At 47.3% G+C, this 19,001-nt stretch overlaps 1 protein-coding gene across 1 annotated transcript in view; it reads left to right on the forward strand.

Moving 5' to 3' along the window:
- Nucleotides 1–6,666: 6,666 nt before the first annotated feature.
- The window catches only part of LOC310676834 (tigger transposable element-derived protein 1-like), a gene marked incomplete at its 3' end in the record, with an annotated part of 1,439,559 nt that continues 1,427,224 nt past the window's right edge, over nt 6,667–19,001 (forward strand). The window contains exon 1 of the mRNA XM_083439011.1: nt 6,667–6,708. The remainder of the gene's footprint in view (nt 6,709–19,001) is intronic.

Here is a 19,001-nt window from a genome sequence, read left to right on the forward strand (position 1 = left end):
GGGATCCACTGCTGCAACATCCCTGGCAGGTGGCCACCCAGACTTTTGTTTCAAGAGCCCTAACCGAGGCTGCCTCCCCCATGACTGAACAGCTCTTCCCTTCAGCAAGTTCTTCTCTAAGTTTTGTCTAAGTCGTAGGATCATAGAATTGTAGAATTGCAAGGAGCTCCCCAATGTCAACTGGACCAGCCCCCTGCAATGCAGGAATCACGTCTAAGGAATCCCTTTAACCTTTGCTTAAAGACCACCAACCAAGGAGAGTCCGCTGCCTTCCAAGAACATCCATGGCACTGTCAGATGGCACTTAACTTCCTAATATTTAGTCCGAATCTCCTTTCTTGCAATTTGAATCGGTTTGTGTCTTGGCTCCGCAGGAGAAATCCATTGCCAAAGCACAATTTGACTGCTCCTCTGTTCATTTCCCCACTGAGCCGTGTTGTTTTTCAGCAAATGGACACGAGCAAATTTTTAATATATCGCCCCCCCCCCAAAAAAAACCCCACATCACTATGGCTCTACTTTGTTCTGTGGGGAAGCCATCTAGAGCTCTTCCTTTCATTGGGCCTGGGTCTACCTCTGACTCAGTTTTAAAGCCCAGAAAATGGAGGCTCTATTTAACCCAAAGTGTGGCCATTATGGCAGAAACTCAGCAGTGAAAAGCCTTGATGGAATTGAAGCCAATTTGGGGCACTTTGTGGAGAGGGTTCGACCTCCCCTTCGTCTTCTTCTTCTTCTACTCTCTCTCTCTCTCTCATTAGGTCCCTAGTCCAGAGAAAAGCCCCGTGGATTATACATTCAGCACCTTGTAATGCTGCAAAACTCGACGCAATTATCCTCTGAAATGTCTTGAGAGCAGAGCTAATACCAAACTGGTTTCACTTAAGTGTGCAGGCACCCAAAAGGGTGTATTATGTCATTAAGTGATGCTTTAGCTCATCAAAATGTGATTAATTCCACATCCCTCCTTGAGTAAGGAGAATATTTTATTGTGCTTCTGGAAGCCTGATCTACGGCTTCTGCTGTTCTGACTGCAGTTTTCCATGTTAATTGCTTTATTTAAATTACCTCTACTGATTTATATCTGGACCTTTTCCCCCCGGCTACAAACTGCCAGTGATAAAGCAAAGCCTCCTGGCAAGGTGTGCGCACGTTTCCAGTTAGCAAATTCAGTCTTGCCTAGAACCCTCTTCCCCAACCTGGTGCCCTCCATATGTTTTTTGGACTACAACTCCCATCAGCCCCAGGAAAAGGGCTCACAGGCCTGAAAAGAGGAGCAACCCCTCTTTCTGCTCATTTCCCCAATCTTGTAGTCCCCGCTGCCTTCCGACGTTACATCCCTCCATAAGCTTTAGTGACATCACAGCAAGTCAAGAACTTAAGAAGAGGATGCTGGGTGATGATTGTGATGAAGATGATGATGATGATTTATTTGTACCCCACCCATCTGGCTGGGTTTCCCCAGCCACCCTGGGCAGCTTCCAACAAAGATTAAAAATACATTAAAATGTCACACATTAAAAACATCCCTGAAGTCTTCTAAAAGTCTGGTAGTTGTTTATCTCTTTGACATCTGATGGGAGGGCGTTCCACAAGGCAGGAGCCACTACCAAGAAGGCCCGGTGCCTGGTTTCTTGTAGCCTCGCAGTGAGGGAACCACCAGAAGGCGCTTGGCGCTGGACCTCAGCGTCCAGGCAGAACGATGGGGGTGGAGATGCTCCTTCAGATATACTGGATCGAGGCCGTATACTGGGATGAGGCCAATGTCCCATCTAGTCCAACATCCTGATCTCACAGTGGCCAACCAAATGCCCCCATGGGAAACTCCCAAGCAGGATCCAAGCACAAGGGCCCTCTCCCCTCCTGTGGTTTCATGCAGCTGCTGGTGGCTATAACTGCCTCCTGTGGGGGTGAGTTCCACAGGTTAACAATGTGCTGCATGAAGAATGACTTCCTTTTATTTATCCTGAATCATTCTAGTGTTATGGAGGGCAGGGATTTTCTCCATGCAAGGCATCATGGTTGGGCTGTGGTCTAAACCACCAAGCCTCTTGGGCTGGCTGATCAGAAGGTTGGCGGTTCGAAACCCCACGGCAGAGTGAGCTCCCATTGCTCTTTCTCAGCTTCTGCCAACCTTGCAGTTCCAAAGCACACCAGTGCAAGCAGATAAATAGGTTCTGCTGCAGCAGGAAGGTAAACGGTGTTTCCATGCACTCTGGCACTCGTCACAGTGTTCTGTTGAACCGGAAGCAGTTTAGTCCTGCTGGCTGCATGACCCGGAAAGCTGCCTGTGGACAAACGCCAGCTCCCTCGGCCTGGATGAGCGCTGCAACCCCATAGTCGCCTTTCACTGGATTTTAACCATCCAGGGGTCCTTTACCTTTACCTTTTTACCTTATAAACTTCTATCATGTTGCCTCTTCCTTGCCTTTTTTCTAAGCCAAAAAGCCCCAAGCGCTGCAACTTTTCTTCCTAGAGAAGTTGCTCCACCCTCTTGATCATCATCATAATAATAATACTAAATTTTATTTATATCCAGCCTTCCCCAGCCGAAGCCAGTTCGTTGCTCTATTCTGGACCTTTTCTGGACCTTGCAATATCCTTTTTGAGGTGAGGCAACCAGAATCACCCACAACCAAGGGCTGAGAAGCGCTGCCACACCAACACAGGACAACAGCCCTCTCTCATAGCTATGATTCCTGCATTGCAGGCAGGTTGGGCTAGATGACCCTTGGGATCCCTACAATTCTATGATTGCTCACCTAAACCTGTGCCTTCCTAGTTTGTGTCTTTTACTTTCTGCAGATAAAAACATAGGCTGTTCCTTCTCCGCTTATATTTGACATGTCACTTAGAGCTTCGTTTGCTCCAGCCATGAGATGCTCTCACACAGATGAACATCCGCACCAATTTAGAAATAGGATATAGATTGGATGGCTGCTCATAACGCTTTCCGCCTGTCAATTTTGCTTTTGATGTTTCTCTGTGCTGATGTAGCAAGAAAAAAAGGGTAGATCTTTATGTATGGTTCCCCCCCCCCCCCTTCTGCACTGTAACAGATCAATTTAGCTGCGCCCATTCTGCCTATATGACAATCCTGATGCAAAAACTCTCAGCATTTTTGCTTCCTCAAATCCTTTCATTTGGGAGATTGCAATGCCCTGCTTGGCTTGTGTGACAAATGGCTATCTGTTAATCAGATCCAATCCCCCACGTGGATGTTCCTAATCCGAGAGGCAAAACAGTATAAATGCCACCAAAGCAAATGCAATTATATTCTATCAGTCAGGGGTTTGGGGGAAATGTGTTATTCTGGAGGGAGGATGAGGTGAAGTCACAAGTCGAGGCTATTAAAAGACTCTTAAATCGCCTTTTACATCCCACATTGTCTCTTCAATGGCGTCATTCCAGGCTTCATTATTTAGAGACAACTGTCAATGGCTACAAGTTCTTTTTAAAAAAATAAAAAGGCACATCCATGGAGGACGAGGAAGGCTTCGGAAACAGACAAATATTGCCAGCAGACAACGTGAACCACTGTAAAGACACTGTTTCGAAATGTCTTGAAAACCAATGCCTATGGTAAAGAAAACTGCATAAACAGTTAAAAACAGCAAAACCCGAGACCAGGGAGAAGAGCTGGTGGAAGAAGATTGGAAGAAATTTGAAGATTATCTACAGAAATATTGTAAAATTAATGAATGTTAGAATGATGTTGGATTGAGGTTAAGGGTTTTTTAGCAATAATGTTGAAAGAATATGCAAAAATGGAATGTTAACAAGTGGAAAGTTAAAGCTATAATATATTAAGATCAAGATTAAGATAAAGGTAAAGAGGGAAAGGATTTGCTGAAGAAATAAATTGAATTGGAATACAAAGAGGGGAGGTGTGGGGAGGTCCGAGAAACAAGCAAATGCAAGATATGTTATGAAAGATGGAACTGTTTTTAATTGTTTTTTATTTTTGTATTTTTCTTTTTTTCTTTTTGTGAAAATCTTAATAAAATATCATTAAAAAACAACAACAGCAAAACCTGCCATTTCCTGTCCTGGGATAAGCATCATGCCTGCTACTGTACAGCATCTGTCATGGATGTTTTAGATGAGGTTCCTGCATTGCAGGGGGTGGGACTTGTGGGAATGTTCAGGGAGGCGGGAGAAGATATATCATTTGTTAACATCCTTCCTAACTTGTGCTAGCAAGTTCCTTTACTTAGCAGAGTTTCACATTCCCCTTTTAAACGCACAGCAGATTGCTGGTTGCAGGCTTGTGTAAGCTTCTCACTACCAGGTTCCTGCTAAGTTCCCTTATATCCCTCTTAAAAGAATAAACACACCACAATCTTGTTTAAAGTATATAAAAGAAGTTTACTCACATTCAGTTCACGGTTGGATCCCTAAAGGCGGACTTAGGTACAAAGTATATACATGTGGATCTATTCTATCCCATATGGGGATAATCCCAGTGTCCTTTGCTGGAAGCCAACAGAGCATCTCTAGTTAAAAAGCTGCTCCAATGATGGAGGAAGTCAAAGAGAGAGTTCTTTGTGACTTGTCCTTTTGTTACCTGGACAGGTAAGGTCACGTCCACCTCTAATAATGATAATAATAAAATATTTCTACCCCGGCCTCCCCCGCCCTTCAAAAACTGGGCTCAGGGTGGCTAACAACAAATTTAAAACACTTAATTGTGAAAGCAGCATAAAATACAGTATAAAAACACGAATAACAATAAAATTCAAAATTCAGAAATCAATTTAGGGGAAATAAGCATTAGATAATCCCCAGGGCTAGCTGGCTGAATTGGTCCTACTTGGGCCAGCGAGGAGGCCAGGGGAGAATTAGCTGTGGGGTCTCAGAACAGGTAATCTTCATAAAAGGGGAGGGGGAGGGAAGAGAAGGGAAATTGTGCTGGTCCCGGGAGGAGGTTACCGTGGGGCGAGGGCCAGGACCTGAGTCGAGGGTTGGCAGACAGTCCTCCACAGGCGAAGCGGGAGCCTGGCAAGGACAGGAACTCTGGAGGAACAGGACTGGGTGCTGGCCGAAACAGCTCTTCAACGACGTTGCTCCCGCAACCTGGGACCGGGCTGACTGGCCTTTATCTTCTCTGAGGCCAGGGGCGGTCCCGGCCCCCAGGAGACCCGCCTCTCCTGGCCTTAAGGCGAGCACTCCTCCTGGGAGAAACCAGTTCCCTCCGCCTCTCTGCCCTGAGCCTCTGCAGCTCCGGAGAGGCTGGAGGGTTACTGGACCCAGGGGGAGACTCACCTTCCCCTGACAGGGCTGGGAGAGGAGCACCTGCAGGCACTGTGACCTCAACCACCTCCGGAGCCAGAGTGGAATCACCTGGTGCCTGCTCCTGAGGATCCGGCACAGGTGCAGGCACTTCAGAAAGAAGGCCCTGCCCCAGTTCAGCCGGCCCTGGAGGCGGGGATTCCTGTGCAGGCTGGGATTCCTCCGGTTCAGCCTCTGAATCGGATTCCCAGGCCATCACAGAAATAAAAGATCAGGCTGAATTCAAATTAAAGGCCAGGCAGAATAGCTCTGTCTTACAGGCCCGACAGAAGGAAGTGCAGTGGTAAAGAGCGGTAGATTCGTAATCTGGGGAACCGGGTTCGCGTCTCCGCTCCTCCACATGCAGCTGCTGGGTGACCTTGGGCCAGTCACACTTCTCTGAAGTCTCTCAGCCCCACTCACCCCACAGAGTGTTTGTTGTGGGGGAGGAAGGGAAAGGAGAATGTTAGCCGCTTTGAGACTCCTTAAAGGGAGTGAAAGGCGGGATATCAAATCCAAACTCTTCTTCTTCTTCTTCTTCTTAAATCCTGCAGGGCCCTGGTTTCCTGGGACAGAGCATTCCACCAGGTCGGAGCCATCACTGAGAAGGCCCTGGCCCTGGTGGAGGATAGTCTGGCTTCCTTCGGTCCCGGGACCTCTAAACTATGGTTATTCATGGACCTTAAGGTCCTCTGCGGGGTAGACCAGGAGAGGCAGTCCCATAAATATGAGGGCCCTAAGCCACATGCAAAGGAAATATGTCCCAGCCAGTAGGAAACAGGAAGTTTTCAACTGCTGGACCGAACATTCCCCCGCATGTCCACTCTAGGAAAACAAGGAATGTTGTACTTGACTGCTACTTATGTATCACATCCCACAGGACTAGATGACCCTTGGGGTCCTTTTCCAGCTCTGCAATTCTGTGACTCTATGATCATCACCAACGCAGGCTGGACATGGGCGGAGAGAGGTTGGTGGCTTTCTTTCAGCGGGAAACAATATCATTTGGCAACAGGGCACCTTGCAGTTCCTATCCCGTGTAATCTGAGCTGGGGGAAGATTCTGAGCCGGAGGGCCGCATTTGCTTCTAAGTGGTCTTCTGGGGGGCCACATCCCAGTGGCTGGCAGGGACAATGCATGGGAATTTTACTTTCCTATGATAGGCTGGTTTCTACACTATGATTACCAGATTTTTTTTCAATGAATCAGGGTACACTTTTTCTTTTCTTTTTTTCTTTTGAAGCTGAGTAGCAACAGGGAGTCAGTAGAGGGGATGGTGAGGCAAAAGACCCTGGGCCCAAGCACACATGCATCTTGTATAAAGGTGCAAAGCCCTTCTTTTGCACCCAGTGAAAGGTCCACAGTTCCCCTTCAGCAGAGGCGGCAGTCAGCAGCCCGGAGCCAGCCTGGTAGCGCAGTTGGCTCTGGCTGGCTTCAGGAGCTGCTCACGGCCGTGGTGCCCACCATTTTTCCTCTCGGAAGTCCCCACATGATGCGTTGCACACGAGACACATCATATGGGGACTTCCGGAGAGGAAAAGTGGTGGGTGCCATTGCCGCGAGCAGCTCCTGAAGCCAGCCAGAGCCAACAGTGCTGGCTGCTGTTGCCACGTTTCCCAGGGACAGATTTGCAAATGTGGGGACTGTCCCCGGGAACTGGGGATGTCTGGTAACCCTCTTCTACACCCACCCATCAACTGCTCTCTGTCCTTTATCCAGGCAGGGAAGAAGAAGAAGAAGAAGAAGAGGAGGAGGAGGAGGAGGAGGAGGAAGAAGAGGAAGAGGAAAAGGAAGAAGAAGAAGAAGAAGAAGAAGAAGAAGAAGAAGAAGAAGAAGAAGAAGAAGAAGAAGAAAAAGAAAAAGAAGAAAAAGAGGAGGAGGAAGAAGAAGAAGAAGAAGAAGAAGAAGAAGAAGAGGAAGAAGAAGAAGAAGAAGAAGAAGAAGAAGAAGAAGAAGAAGAAGAAGAAGAAGAAGAAGAAGAAGAAGAAGAAGAAGAAGTTTGGATTTGATATCCCGCCTTTCACTCCCTTTAAGGAGTCTCAAAAGCGGCTAACATTCTCCTTTCCCTTCCTCCCCCACAACAAACACTCTGTGAGGTTCGTGGGGCTGAGAGACTTCAGAGAAGTGTGACTAGCCCAAGGTCACTCAGCAGCTGCATGTGGAGGAGCGGAGACGCGAACCCGGTTCCCCAGATTACGAGTCCACCGCTCTTAACCACTGCACCACGCTGGTGTAGGGAGACATCCCACCAAGGAACAAAATACACCCGTGCAAGATTGCAAGTGGCAAGGGGCGTGGCCTGGGGAGGGGATGTGGTTGAGAAAGGGGGTGTGGCCTGGGAATAGGCCCAAGAAGAACGACCGGGAGGGACGGCCTCATCTGGCCCCCAGGCAGGAGGTTTCCCATCCCCCACTGACCCAGCGGGCTCCTCTTATATTCTTAATGTTGGAAGATTCAGATGAGGTAAAAGGAAGGACTTCTTCACACAGTTAAACTATGGAACTCCCTGCCACAGGAGGCAGTGATGGCCACCAACTTGTATGGCTTAATGGGACAAATTTGCAGAAGGGGAGAAGGCTATTGATGGCTCCTCGCCAGGATGGCTCCGCTCTGCCTTCACAGTTAGAGGCAGCGATGTTTCTGAATCCCAGTTGCTGGAAATGACAGAAGAGGAGAGGGCACTTTCCTTTGGCATAATGGGGTCCATGTTTTGTAACCCTGTCTTGCTTAACCCTGTCTATGTTATGAATACTTCCAGGCACTACTTTCTCTGCATTCACATACATCTGGGTTATTTGCAGTCTTATTTTATGTCATTTTTCATCCAACGGGGCTCTATACAGTGGTACCTCGGTTTTCAAACATACGGTAATCCATTCCGGAAGACTGTTCAAGTTCTGAAGCGTTTGAAAAGCAAAAATTCAATATGGAAAACACAATACAGAAAACTCAATGTGGAAGCTGCATGGCATGTTCGACTTCCAAGGTGAGTTCGAAAACCGAGTATTTACTTCCAGGTTTATGGCATTCAAAAACCGAAATGTTTGTTCAAGAAACCGAGAATCATAGAATCATAGAATCATAGAATCATAGAGTTGGAAGAGACCACAAGGGCCATCGAGTCCAACCCCCTGCCAAGCAGGAAACACCATCAGAGCACTCCTGACATATGGCTGTCAAGCCTCTGCTTAAAGACCTCCAAAGAAGGAGACTCCACCACACTCCTTGGCAGCAAATTCCACGGTCAAACAGCTCTTACTGTCAGGAAGTTCTTCCTAATGTTTAGGTGGAATCTTCTTTCTTGTAGTTTGGATCTGTTTGACCTTATGCTCTTGGCTGAGTTTGACATCCAACAAATATCCGGGTAATTGAAGTCCCCCATTACTACTGTCTCCCTTCCTTTTGCATGCTTGGCCATCTGTTCCAGGAAGGCATCATCTATGTCCTCCGTTTGGCTTGGGGATCTATAGTAAACTCCCACAATGAGGTCACTGTTATTCTTCTCTCCCTTAATTTTGACCCAGTGGAACAAGGTTCCACTATAATTGTATATGGACCATGTACATGGTCACCAACAGTCACCAACAGTCTGATAACACTGAATTTAATATAACCTCTCTCTTTTTTTGAAAATTAATAGATTTGCTTTATAAACAAACCAACTGGAAATACTGGAAACTGCAGGAGGGGAGAGTTGCTCTTGTGTTCAAATCCTGCTTGTGGGTTTCCCAATAGTGGCATCTTTGGGGCATCTGGTCGGCCACTGTGAGAATAGGATGCTGGACTGGACAGCCAGTGGTCTGATCAGGCAGACTCTTCTTATGTTCTCAGCTGGCACTGCGGCCAGTTGACTCCCCAGGGAACTTGTAGGTTTCCTGATGGACGTCCCCAGGTTGCTCCACCACCTCGGGAGGCAACTGGGTACCCTTTGGCCAAACCTCGCAGCTCTGTTGCCCTCCTTGGCCCAGCACCTGAGACTTTCTCTGGGCAATGCGCTTTCCTTCCCCCTCCTCAGCCAATTAATGCTTGAGGGGGTGTGGCTTTGCGGGGAACGGCTTTGTTGTTGTTTAGTCGTTTAGTCATGTCCAACTCTTTGTGACCCCCTGGACCAGAGCACGCCAGGCACTCCTGTCTTCCACTGCCTCCCGCAGTTTGGTCAAACTCATGCTGGTAGCTTCGAGAACACTGCCCAACCATCTCGTCCTCTGTCGTCCCCTTCTCCTTGTGCCCTCCATCTTTCCCAACATCAGGGTCTTTTCCAGGGAGTCTTCTCTTCTCAGGAGGTGGCCAAAGTCTTGGAGCCTCAGCTTCAGGATCTGTCCTTCCAGTGAGCACTCAGGGCTGATTTCCTTCAGAATGGATCAGTTTGATCTTCTTGCAGTCCATGGGACTCTCAAGAGTCTCCTCCAGCACCATAATCCAAAAGCATCCATTCTTCGGCGATCAGCCTTCTTTATGGTCCAGCTCTCACTTCCATACATCACTACTGGGAAGACCAGACCTTTAACTAGACAAACCTTTGTTGGCAAGGTGATGTCTCTGCTTTTTAGGACGCTGTCTAGGTTTGGGGGAGCTGCTACTGAGGACATTCTTTCCGGCAGTTTGGCAAGGAAATCGGAGCAAAATCACAGGCTGGCAATATGCGCAGACAGCAGAGCGCCGGCACCTGATCTGAGTGCAAGATCCCCCACGGGGGCAGCAGTGTCCCACGTGATCCTGCCTGCCCTCTTCAACTCAAGCTTTGGTGTGACCCACTTTTCGCTCCAGGCAACAACTGGTCTCAGAACTGGATTGGGAGACATGAGGGGGAGTGGGCTGTGTTGCAGGGGGGGGGGGATTCCGCTGCCATCCGCTCTCCCCCATGCTTTTCAACATCTACATGCAGATGATACCCAGCTCTACCTCTCTTTCAGATCAGAACCAGTGAAGGCAGTGAAGGTCCTGTGTGAGTGTCTGGAGGCGGCTGGAGGATGGATGGCAACTAACAGATTGAGGCTGAATCCTGACAAGACAGAAGTACTATTTTGGGGGGACAGGAGGCGTGGTGTGGGGGACTCCCTGGTCCTGAATGGGGTAACTGTGCCCCTGAAGGACCAGGTGCGCAGCCTGGGAGTCATTTTGGACTCACAGCTGTCCATGGAGACACAGGTCAGTTCTGTGTCCAGGGCAGCTGTCTCCCAGCTCCATCTGGCAGGCAGACTAAGACCCTACCTGCCCGCAGACTGTCTCGCCAGAGTGGTGCATGTTCTAGTTTTCTCCCACTTGGGCTACCTTTGAAGGTGACTCGGAAATTACAACTAATCCAGAATGTGGCAGCTAGACTGGTGACTGGGAGTGGCCGATGAGACCACATAACACCAATCCTGAAAGATCTTCATTGGCTCTCGGTACGTTTCCGAGCACAATTCAAAGTGTTGGTGCTGACCTTGAAAGCCCTAAAGGACCTTGGAGTGTCTCCACCCCCATGATCCAGCCTGGACACTGAGATCTAGCCTCAAGGGCCTTCTGGTGGTTCCCTCACTGCGAGACGTGAGCTTACAGGGAACCAGACAGAGGGCCTTCTCGGTAGTGGCACCTGCCCTGTGGAACGCCCTTCCAGCAGATGTCAAAGGAATAAGCAACTATTTTACTTCTAAAAGACAACTGAAGGCGGCCCTGTTTAGGGAAGTTTTTAATGTCTGATGCTGTATTGTTTTTAATATTTGGTTGGAAGCTGCCCAGAGTGGCTTGGGAAACCCAGACAGATGGCGGACATCTGGCTTACTAGCAGGACATGTGAAAAGGATCTAGGGGTCTTAGTGCACCACAGATTTAACATGAGCCAACAGTGTGATACAGCTGCAAAAAAAGCAAATGTCATTCTAGGCTGCATCCACAGAAGTCTAGCGTCCAGGTCAAGGGAATAATAGTTCCACTCTATTCTGCCTTGGTCAGACCACACCTGGTATGCTGTGTCCAATTTTGGGCAGCACAATTTATGAAGGATATTGACAAGCTGGAATGTGGACACAGGAGGGATGTGATCAAGATGATTGAGGGTCTGGAAACCAGGCCTGATGAGGAATGGTTGAAGGAGCTGGGTATGTTTAGCCTGGAAAGAAGGAATTATTATTATTATTATTATTATTATTATTATTATTATTTCTACCCCGCCCATCTGGCTGGGAAACTGAGAGGAGATATGATAGCCATCTTCAGATATCTCAAGGGCTGTCACAATGAAGAGGAAGCAAGGTTGTTTTCTCCTGCTCTGGAGAGTAGGACTTCAACCCATTGCTTCAAGTTACAAGAAAGGGCTATCTATCATGGATGCTTTAGCTGAGATTCCTGCGTTGTGAAGGGGTTGGACTAGATGACCCTTGGCCGTCCGCTTCCAGCTCTACAGTTCCATTATTCTATGATGGGGCATTTACAGATTCCACTGAGTCACCCTCCAATTTCTTTTAGAATAATCTGTTTCCTCGCAGGGAAATGTCACCTTGTTGTGACACCGTGGCAGTGTCAAAAATAGATTATGTAAGCTCGCCCTTAAAATTCTGTGCTGGCTAATTGCCTTCATGTCAGACACTGTTGCCCGCACTCCGCAGGGACAGAGCGGGAGCCAGGCAGCACCGCATGCTCTCAGGCCCATCGGCCGACCCACCCCAACCCCCACACCGGAAGCCCCAGAGGACTGATTGATGTTTGCTGATGTGGCACCATGTTTGGACCGAGTGAGTCAGCTGCAGCTGGTCAAAGCACCAATTGCCATAATCAGAGATGTTAAAACGAGAAGCGATTATGGTGTGTGCACAGAACTTGGCAGGGCTGCTGGTTCGTTGGGGGTGGGGGGTGGAGAGCCCAGTTAGCTGAGCCAAGGAAGGAAGAACCAGGAAGATAAAGAAGCTGAGAAGTTGGATGAGAAGCCACGTTCCAGTTTGCCACAAAAGACAGACTGTTAGAAACAGCTTGCTCCACATGTGTGTATTTCCCTGTACTTCCAGAAGGAGGTATAAGCCAGAAATAAAAATGCCCCAGGCCAAAATAAGACCGTTCCCCCTCTTTAGGGATATATGGGTCAGTGTGGTGTAGTGATTACCGTATTTTTCGCTCTATAAGATGCACCAGACCACAAGACGCACCTAGTTTTTGGAGGAGGAAAACAAGAAGAAAAATATTCTGAATCTCAGAAGCCAGAACAGCAAGAGGGATCGCTGCACAGTGAAAGCAGCGATCCCTCTTGCTGTTCTGGCTTCTGGGATAGCTGCGCAGCCTGCATTCGCTCCATAAGACGCACACACATTTTCCCTTACTTTTTAGAAGGGAAAAAGTGAGTCTTATAGAGCAAAAAATACGGTAGGTAAAAAGGTAAAGGATCCCTGGACGGTTAAGTCCAATCAAAGGCAACTATGGGGTTGCAGCGCTCATCTCGCTTTCAGGCCGAGGGAGCCGGCATTTGTCCACAGACAGCTTTCTGGGTCATGTTGCCAGCAGGACTAAACCTCTTCTGGAGCAACAGGACTCCATGATGGAAACCTGAGCACACAGAAACGCCGTTTACCTTCCCGCCGGAGCAGTACCTATTTATCTTCTTGCACTGGTGTGCTTTTGAACTGCTAAGTTGGCAGGAGCTGGGACAGAGCAACGGAGTAGGTGTTGTGGGGATAGGCCACAAGAGTGAAGTTTTTGATAGACGGTTTTAAGCCAGGCACTTTTATGGGAGTCTTGAAGTACTAGGGATAGTAAACCGGGGGGGGGGGGGGTTGAGTTTAGGCGGAGCCAGAAGTTAAAAGTTCTTTGCCAAGTTCATACATCTACTGAAGGGAGACTTGCCTTCAGTCGCAATGATGTGTTTGGGACGCATGGTGGTACAGAAAAAATCTGCCTTAGAAACTTTGATTGAACAGCTTCCGAAGTGCTAAGGTGGCACCAGTCCAAATCTGAGCCCCGTATAGTAGCTGTGCTAGGGGTTTAGCTTGGAAGACTTCTAGGGCTGATGGTTTATGTTTGCCACCCGACAGGAAGAGAGATTCTGGGCTTGCCTTTCCTCCATGCTTTCCAGGCATGAACTACATGCCCGTTTGGGTCCTTCCCAACTCTACAGTTGTGTGATACTCAACTGTTTCCTTTTGACCCAGGTGTTCTGCAAAGAGGGGATAAATACGTCCTCAATCAAACCATCTTTGTGCTGTCAGCAAGCCCATAATTGCTTTCCTGATGGCTTAGTAGTTTTGCTGAATTAATTTCCTGGAAGCTGCTTTCCTCCACAGCCTTCTTCCCGTGCTCCCTGCCTTCGCCTGGAGGCGATGGGCTAGGAAGAACACCCACTCTGGGCGAAGCCCATTTTGTCTTTCGCTCCGATTGGAAATCTCTACAGCAATTAGCGCTGGAAAGTCACACTGCGGTGAATTGATTTGTCCAAGGATCAATGCGGGAGGCATAGATGCTCAACGAGGTCAGCTGTTTATTTAACTTTGCAACCTGAGCCAAAAGGCAATGGGAGTCCAGAGAGGGCTGTGTTTGCATCTGTTTCTCCCCAGGAGAAGCCAAGCCACGTTGCTACCTGCCAATCACCACCATGCTGGCAAAGAGGACACTTCCGGGCTTAAGTTAAGATCCCACACTAAGTCCTAGGCTGCGGAGAAGCCTCTGTCCTGACCAGATGCCCTTTGGGAAGGCCCCATGCAAGGCAGGAGGGCCACACATATTGCAGAAATTAATATGAATATTGCACAGTTAGAAGCGAAGGTGCTGGGCTCTCCTTCCTTGGAGGTTTTTAAGCAGAGGTTGGATGGTCACCTGTCAGGGGTTCCTGCGATAGGAATTTTGAGGTCTTAGATATATGTTAAATGTTCATAAGTGTACCAACCAAGCACGTACATAGATCAGCACAGGAAGACCGACCTGAAACCATTTTTGATTCCCAAACTGACCAAGTGTTTTCTTTGCAAGGTCAAAGGAAAATGGAAAAGCCTCCCCATTGTCTTTCCCTTCGCAAATCCTGTCTTAAGGGCACATTTAAGAGATGAATAGGGTGTGAGTCTGTGACCTGGCTCAAGAACTAAGTATTTATCATTACAAAAGACTGGCCAAGCTCCCCAGGCAATCCAATCAAATGACCTTTAAACAGGTAACCTGGCAGACAGGAGGTAAACAAAGCACTCAGATTTCTGCTGTAGACCGTCTGTGATGTAGGTATAATGTATCTGGGGGGTGGTCTTGAGCTACACCCCTTCTGTGATGTATGTGTGATGTTTCTGGGAATGGTCTTGGACTCCAGGTAGGGAATTTAAAATGTCTATATAAGGGCGGGCACACCTTTGTTCTGGGTTCCTCCTCCTTTCCTGCGTGTGAGGGGAGCATCCTGTTGCAACAGATCAATAAAGATCAGGCTTACTAGCTGCTTTGTTTCTCAATATTCTCTAGTTGGCCTCTGTTATCTTCTCCTACCAATAGCGAACCCACATAAGGACTCTATATGGGCTCTTGGATACCCCGTAAGGGGAAAAGGGCAGATTTTTGTTTACAACATTCGTCAGCTGTGATTGCATGGGGTTGGGCTAGATGACCCTTGGGGGACCCAGCTCTACAATTATATGATTCTGCGGTCTATTGTTTTGGGAAGTCGCTCTGGATGATTCACGGAAAGTGATTCATAAAAGCAAAGAGGTAAAGAAAGACAGGCATACATAAACATTAGTCATTTGCACTAGCTGAATGACCATTAACATCCCAGGCAATCGCTCCTGCTACTGTGATTAGGAACTGGGTCTCTGCTCCTGTGTGGTGAGCCCTGGGCTCCCGGTGTCCTATTTGCACCCACCTCTGTGTGTGTGGATAATCTCTCTGTCAGCCGAGGATAAACTGCACTCCTATAGTTCACAAAAGATGCAATAAATCTGCTTGATCAAGGTGCTGCCACCAGTCGCTTTGTTTCCTTCTTCCTGCTACAAGCCGGCATGAATGAGGACCTTGTTCCTGTGTATACACTTTGATAAGTATGTCTTCCTGTTAGGGCTGGTGAGGAGGGGGTGTTTCCACCTCCCAGGATCTTCTTCTTCTTCTTTTTTTAATAATATTTTTATTAAGATTTTCCATATCTTTCCAAAAAGAAAAAGAAAAATACAAAAAAGAATAAAGAAAAGCAGTTAAAAACAATTCAATTTTTCGTAACATATCTTGCATTTGCTTGTTTCCCAGACCTCCCTACACCTCCCCTCCTTGTATTCCAATTCAATTTATTTATTCAGCAAATCCTTTCCCTCTTTACTTTATCCTTATCTTGATCTTAATATATTATACCTTTAAATTTTCACCTGTTAACATTCCGTTTTTGCATATTCCTTCGTACCGTTGTTACTAAAAACCCCTTAACCTCAATCCAACATCATTCTAACATCCATTAATTTTATAATATTTCTGTAAATAGTCTTTAAATTTCTTCCAATCTTCTTCCACCAACTCTTCTCCCTGGTTTCGTATTCTGCCGGTCATTTCCGACAATTCCACATAGTCCATCACCTTCATCTGCCATTCTTCCAGAGTGGGTAATTCTTGTGTCTTCCAATACAGGATCTTCTTCTTTTTCTTCTTTGGCAATCACGATTTTAACAATGAGTCTGTAAGTGACTGTGGAGGCCAGTTCTGGATCCACATGTCCTTCCACAGTGGGGACATTGGTTTCCGGGCGGGAGTTGATCACGGCGTGGATTTGCCAAGCATGCCTTCCTCCTAGCACATTTCTCCCTTGCGTCCTGAGTTCAAGTGTCTTCAAAGTCCACGACACCTTCGGTAAAGGCTGTTCTCCAACTGGAGCGCTTGCAGGCCAGTGTTTCCCAGTTGTCAGTGTTTATACTACATTTTTTTAGACATGCCTTGAGAGAGTCTGTAAACCTCTTTTGTTGACCACCAGCATTGCGCTTTCCATTTTTAAGTTCAGAATAGAGTAGTTGCTTTGGAAGACGACAGTCAGGCATCCTCACAACATGACCAGCCCAATGAAGTTGATGTTGAAGAATCATTGCTTCAACACTGGTGAGCTTTGCTTTTTCCAGTACACTGGTATTTGTTCACCTGTCTTCCCAAGTGATGTGTAAATTTTTTCAGAGACACCATTGATGGAATCTTTCAAGGAGTTGGAGATAGCATTTATAAGTGGTCCACGTTTCACAAGCATACAGTAAGGTTGGTAGTACAATAGCTTTGTAAACAAGCATTTTGGTTTCCCTGCGAATGTCCCAGGATAATCCAAGCCTGACTCTACTTCAGGGAGCCATCTAGGAATGAAGGAAGTTCAAGGAAAGATTACAATGCTTTTTTCTTGGATGCTCCTTTGCGATGTTCCATTTGTCCTCCACACATGCATACCCCCCCTAATGTGCCCGAATTCTTTGGGGTCCCTTTAAGGCTTGCTTTCTGCTCTTTGTTGTTACAATTTTCACCATTGCACTGACTTAAAACATTGTTGTTATAAGAAAAAAACCCTGCTCCTTTCCCCTTATGGGGTATCCAAGAGCCCAAGCAGATTCCTTAAGTAAGTCCTCTATCGGTAGGAGAAAATAACAGAGACCAATCAGAGAATATCGAGAAGCAAAGCAGCTAGTAAGCCTGATCTTTATTAAACTGTTGCAACTGGGTCCCCACTCACCACACGCAGGAGGGAGGAGAGAACCCCGGACAATGGCACCTACCCTGTAGCCCAAGACCACCCCCATCCCAAAAAACCCCCAGCATACATACATCACAGAAGGAGGCGGTCTACAGCAGAAATCCTGTTTTCCAGGATACCTAATAATGGTCACTGATTGCTTTACCTGGGCAGCCTGGCCATTCTTTTGTGATGGTTAATAGTTTAGTTCCTGAATCCAGGTAACAGGCTCACCCTATTCATACACAGGGATGCGGGTGGCGCTGTGGGTAAAACCTCAGCGCCTAGGACTTGCCGATCATCAGGTCGGCGGTTCGAATCCCCGCAGCGGGGTGCGCTCCCATTGCTCGGTCCCAGCGCCTGGCAACCTAGCAGTTCGAAAGCACCCCGGGTGCAAGTAGATAAATAGGGACCGCTTACTAGCAGGAAGGTAAACGGCGTTCTGTGTGCTGCGCTGGTGCTGGCTCGCCAGAGCAGCTTCGTCACGCTGGCCACGTGACCCGGAAGTGTCTTCGGACAGCGCTGGCCCCCAGCCTCTTAAGCGAGATGGGCGCGCAACCCCAGAGTTGGACACGACTCGCCCGTACGGGCAGGGGTACCTTTAGCTTTACCTTTATTCATACACAAATGTGCCCTTAAGACAGGATTTGCAAGCAAAAAGACAATGGGAAGGTTTTCACCATTTGCCTCCCTTACTGCAGAGGAATATTTGAGGTCATTGGGAGAGTCAAAACGGCCCCAGGATTGCTCTCCTGTACTATTTCAGACACATGGTTCCTATACTTATGCATGTGTTTGCCTTGTACATTTACGAGCATTTAATTTGAGACCTTAGAATTCTTATAACAATGTCAAGAGGTTTAGTGCTTTCAGGGGCTGTCCAGGATGTCAGAGAGAGATCACAGAGTTGAAGGGACCTCAACTAAAGGCTCCAAGAGAGATGGCCATTCCACCTCTGCTTAAAAACCTCCAATAATAATAATAGCAATAATTTGATTATTTATACCCCGCCCACCTGGCTGTGTTGCCCCGGCCACTCTGGGTGGCTTCCAACACATAGAAAAACATAACAGAACATCAAACAGGGAGGTAAAAAGAAATTATATAAGAAATATGTAACTGTGTGGTATAAAGTGATGGATAGATAAAGTACAGTGAGATTAATTGGAAGTCAGTTTTAAATTTCTTCTCTATAAGTTTTATAATTGTGTTCAGTATCAGGAGTATATATGATGATAATTATATTAATCTTCTTGTATCTTATAGGGGGGTGGTTTGTTTGATTTTTCTGTTGTTTGTTTGTTTGATTGTATGTTTATTTACTTGTATGTACGTCTGTTTTCTCATAAATGTATTTATTTTAAATGAATAAAGATATACTGTATTTCTGAAAAAAACAAACATTAAAAAATTCCCCTTACAGGGCTTCCTGGGACCTTCTGAATGCCAGACAGGGTTTCTACCATGGAGTTATGATGGCTTCCTCATTTTAGAGGTTGATCTGTTGAGTCATTCCTGGCAAACCTTCCTCTCTCCCCAGGCCTCCAGACACCCTGAGAAAGATGAAATTCTCCTTCGCCAAACAGTCTTGCTGTTTGCTGGCCCGTTTTTTCATCACCAGTTTGTGTGATGGCAACATGTCCTTGAAGATCCGCGTTTATTGCTGTTATTGAAAAGTTCCATTTAGAGCTCTTTGGGTGCAGAGCATTTTCCTTGCACGCCGCTAATGCTTTTCGCAACTGGGAGATTTAATTAAAAACCTCGGTGAAAATGTTCAGATGAAAAACACACAGGCTCTGCGATGGGGGTGATGACGGGTGCTTCTGCCTGCCCTCTTCAGGCGAGAGAAGGAAGCGTGGATTCCCAGAAAGGAAGCTCATCTTTAAATTACCGTATTTTTCGCTCCATAAGGTGCACCGGACCATAAGGCGCACTTAGTTTTTAGAGGGGGAAATGAGGGGGGGAATTGTTTTTTCCCCCAGCCCCAAAGAGCAGCGGACAGGCTGCGCACAGCCTGTCTGCTTCTCCCAGAGCTTCTCGGGGCTGCCGGGGGAAGCCCGGGTTTCCCCCCCAGCCCCAAAGAGTGAAGAAGCCAAGACAGCGAGCA

This window comes from Podarcis tiliguerta (genome assembly GCF_965153285.1).
Source record: "Podarcis tiliguerta genome assembly, chromosome: 4".
NCBI lineage: Eukaryota > Metazoa > Chordata > Lepidosauria > Squamata > Lacertidae > Podarcis > Podarcis tiliguerta.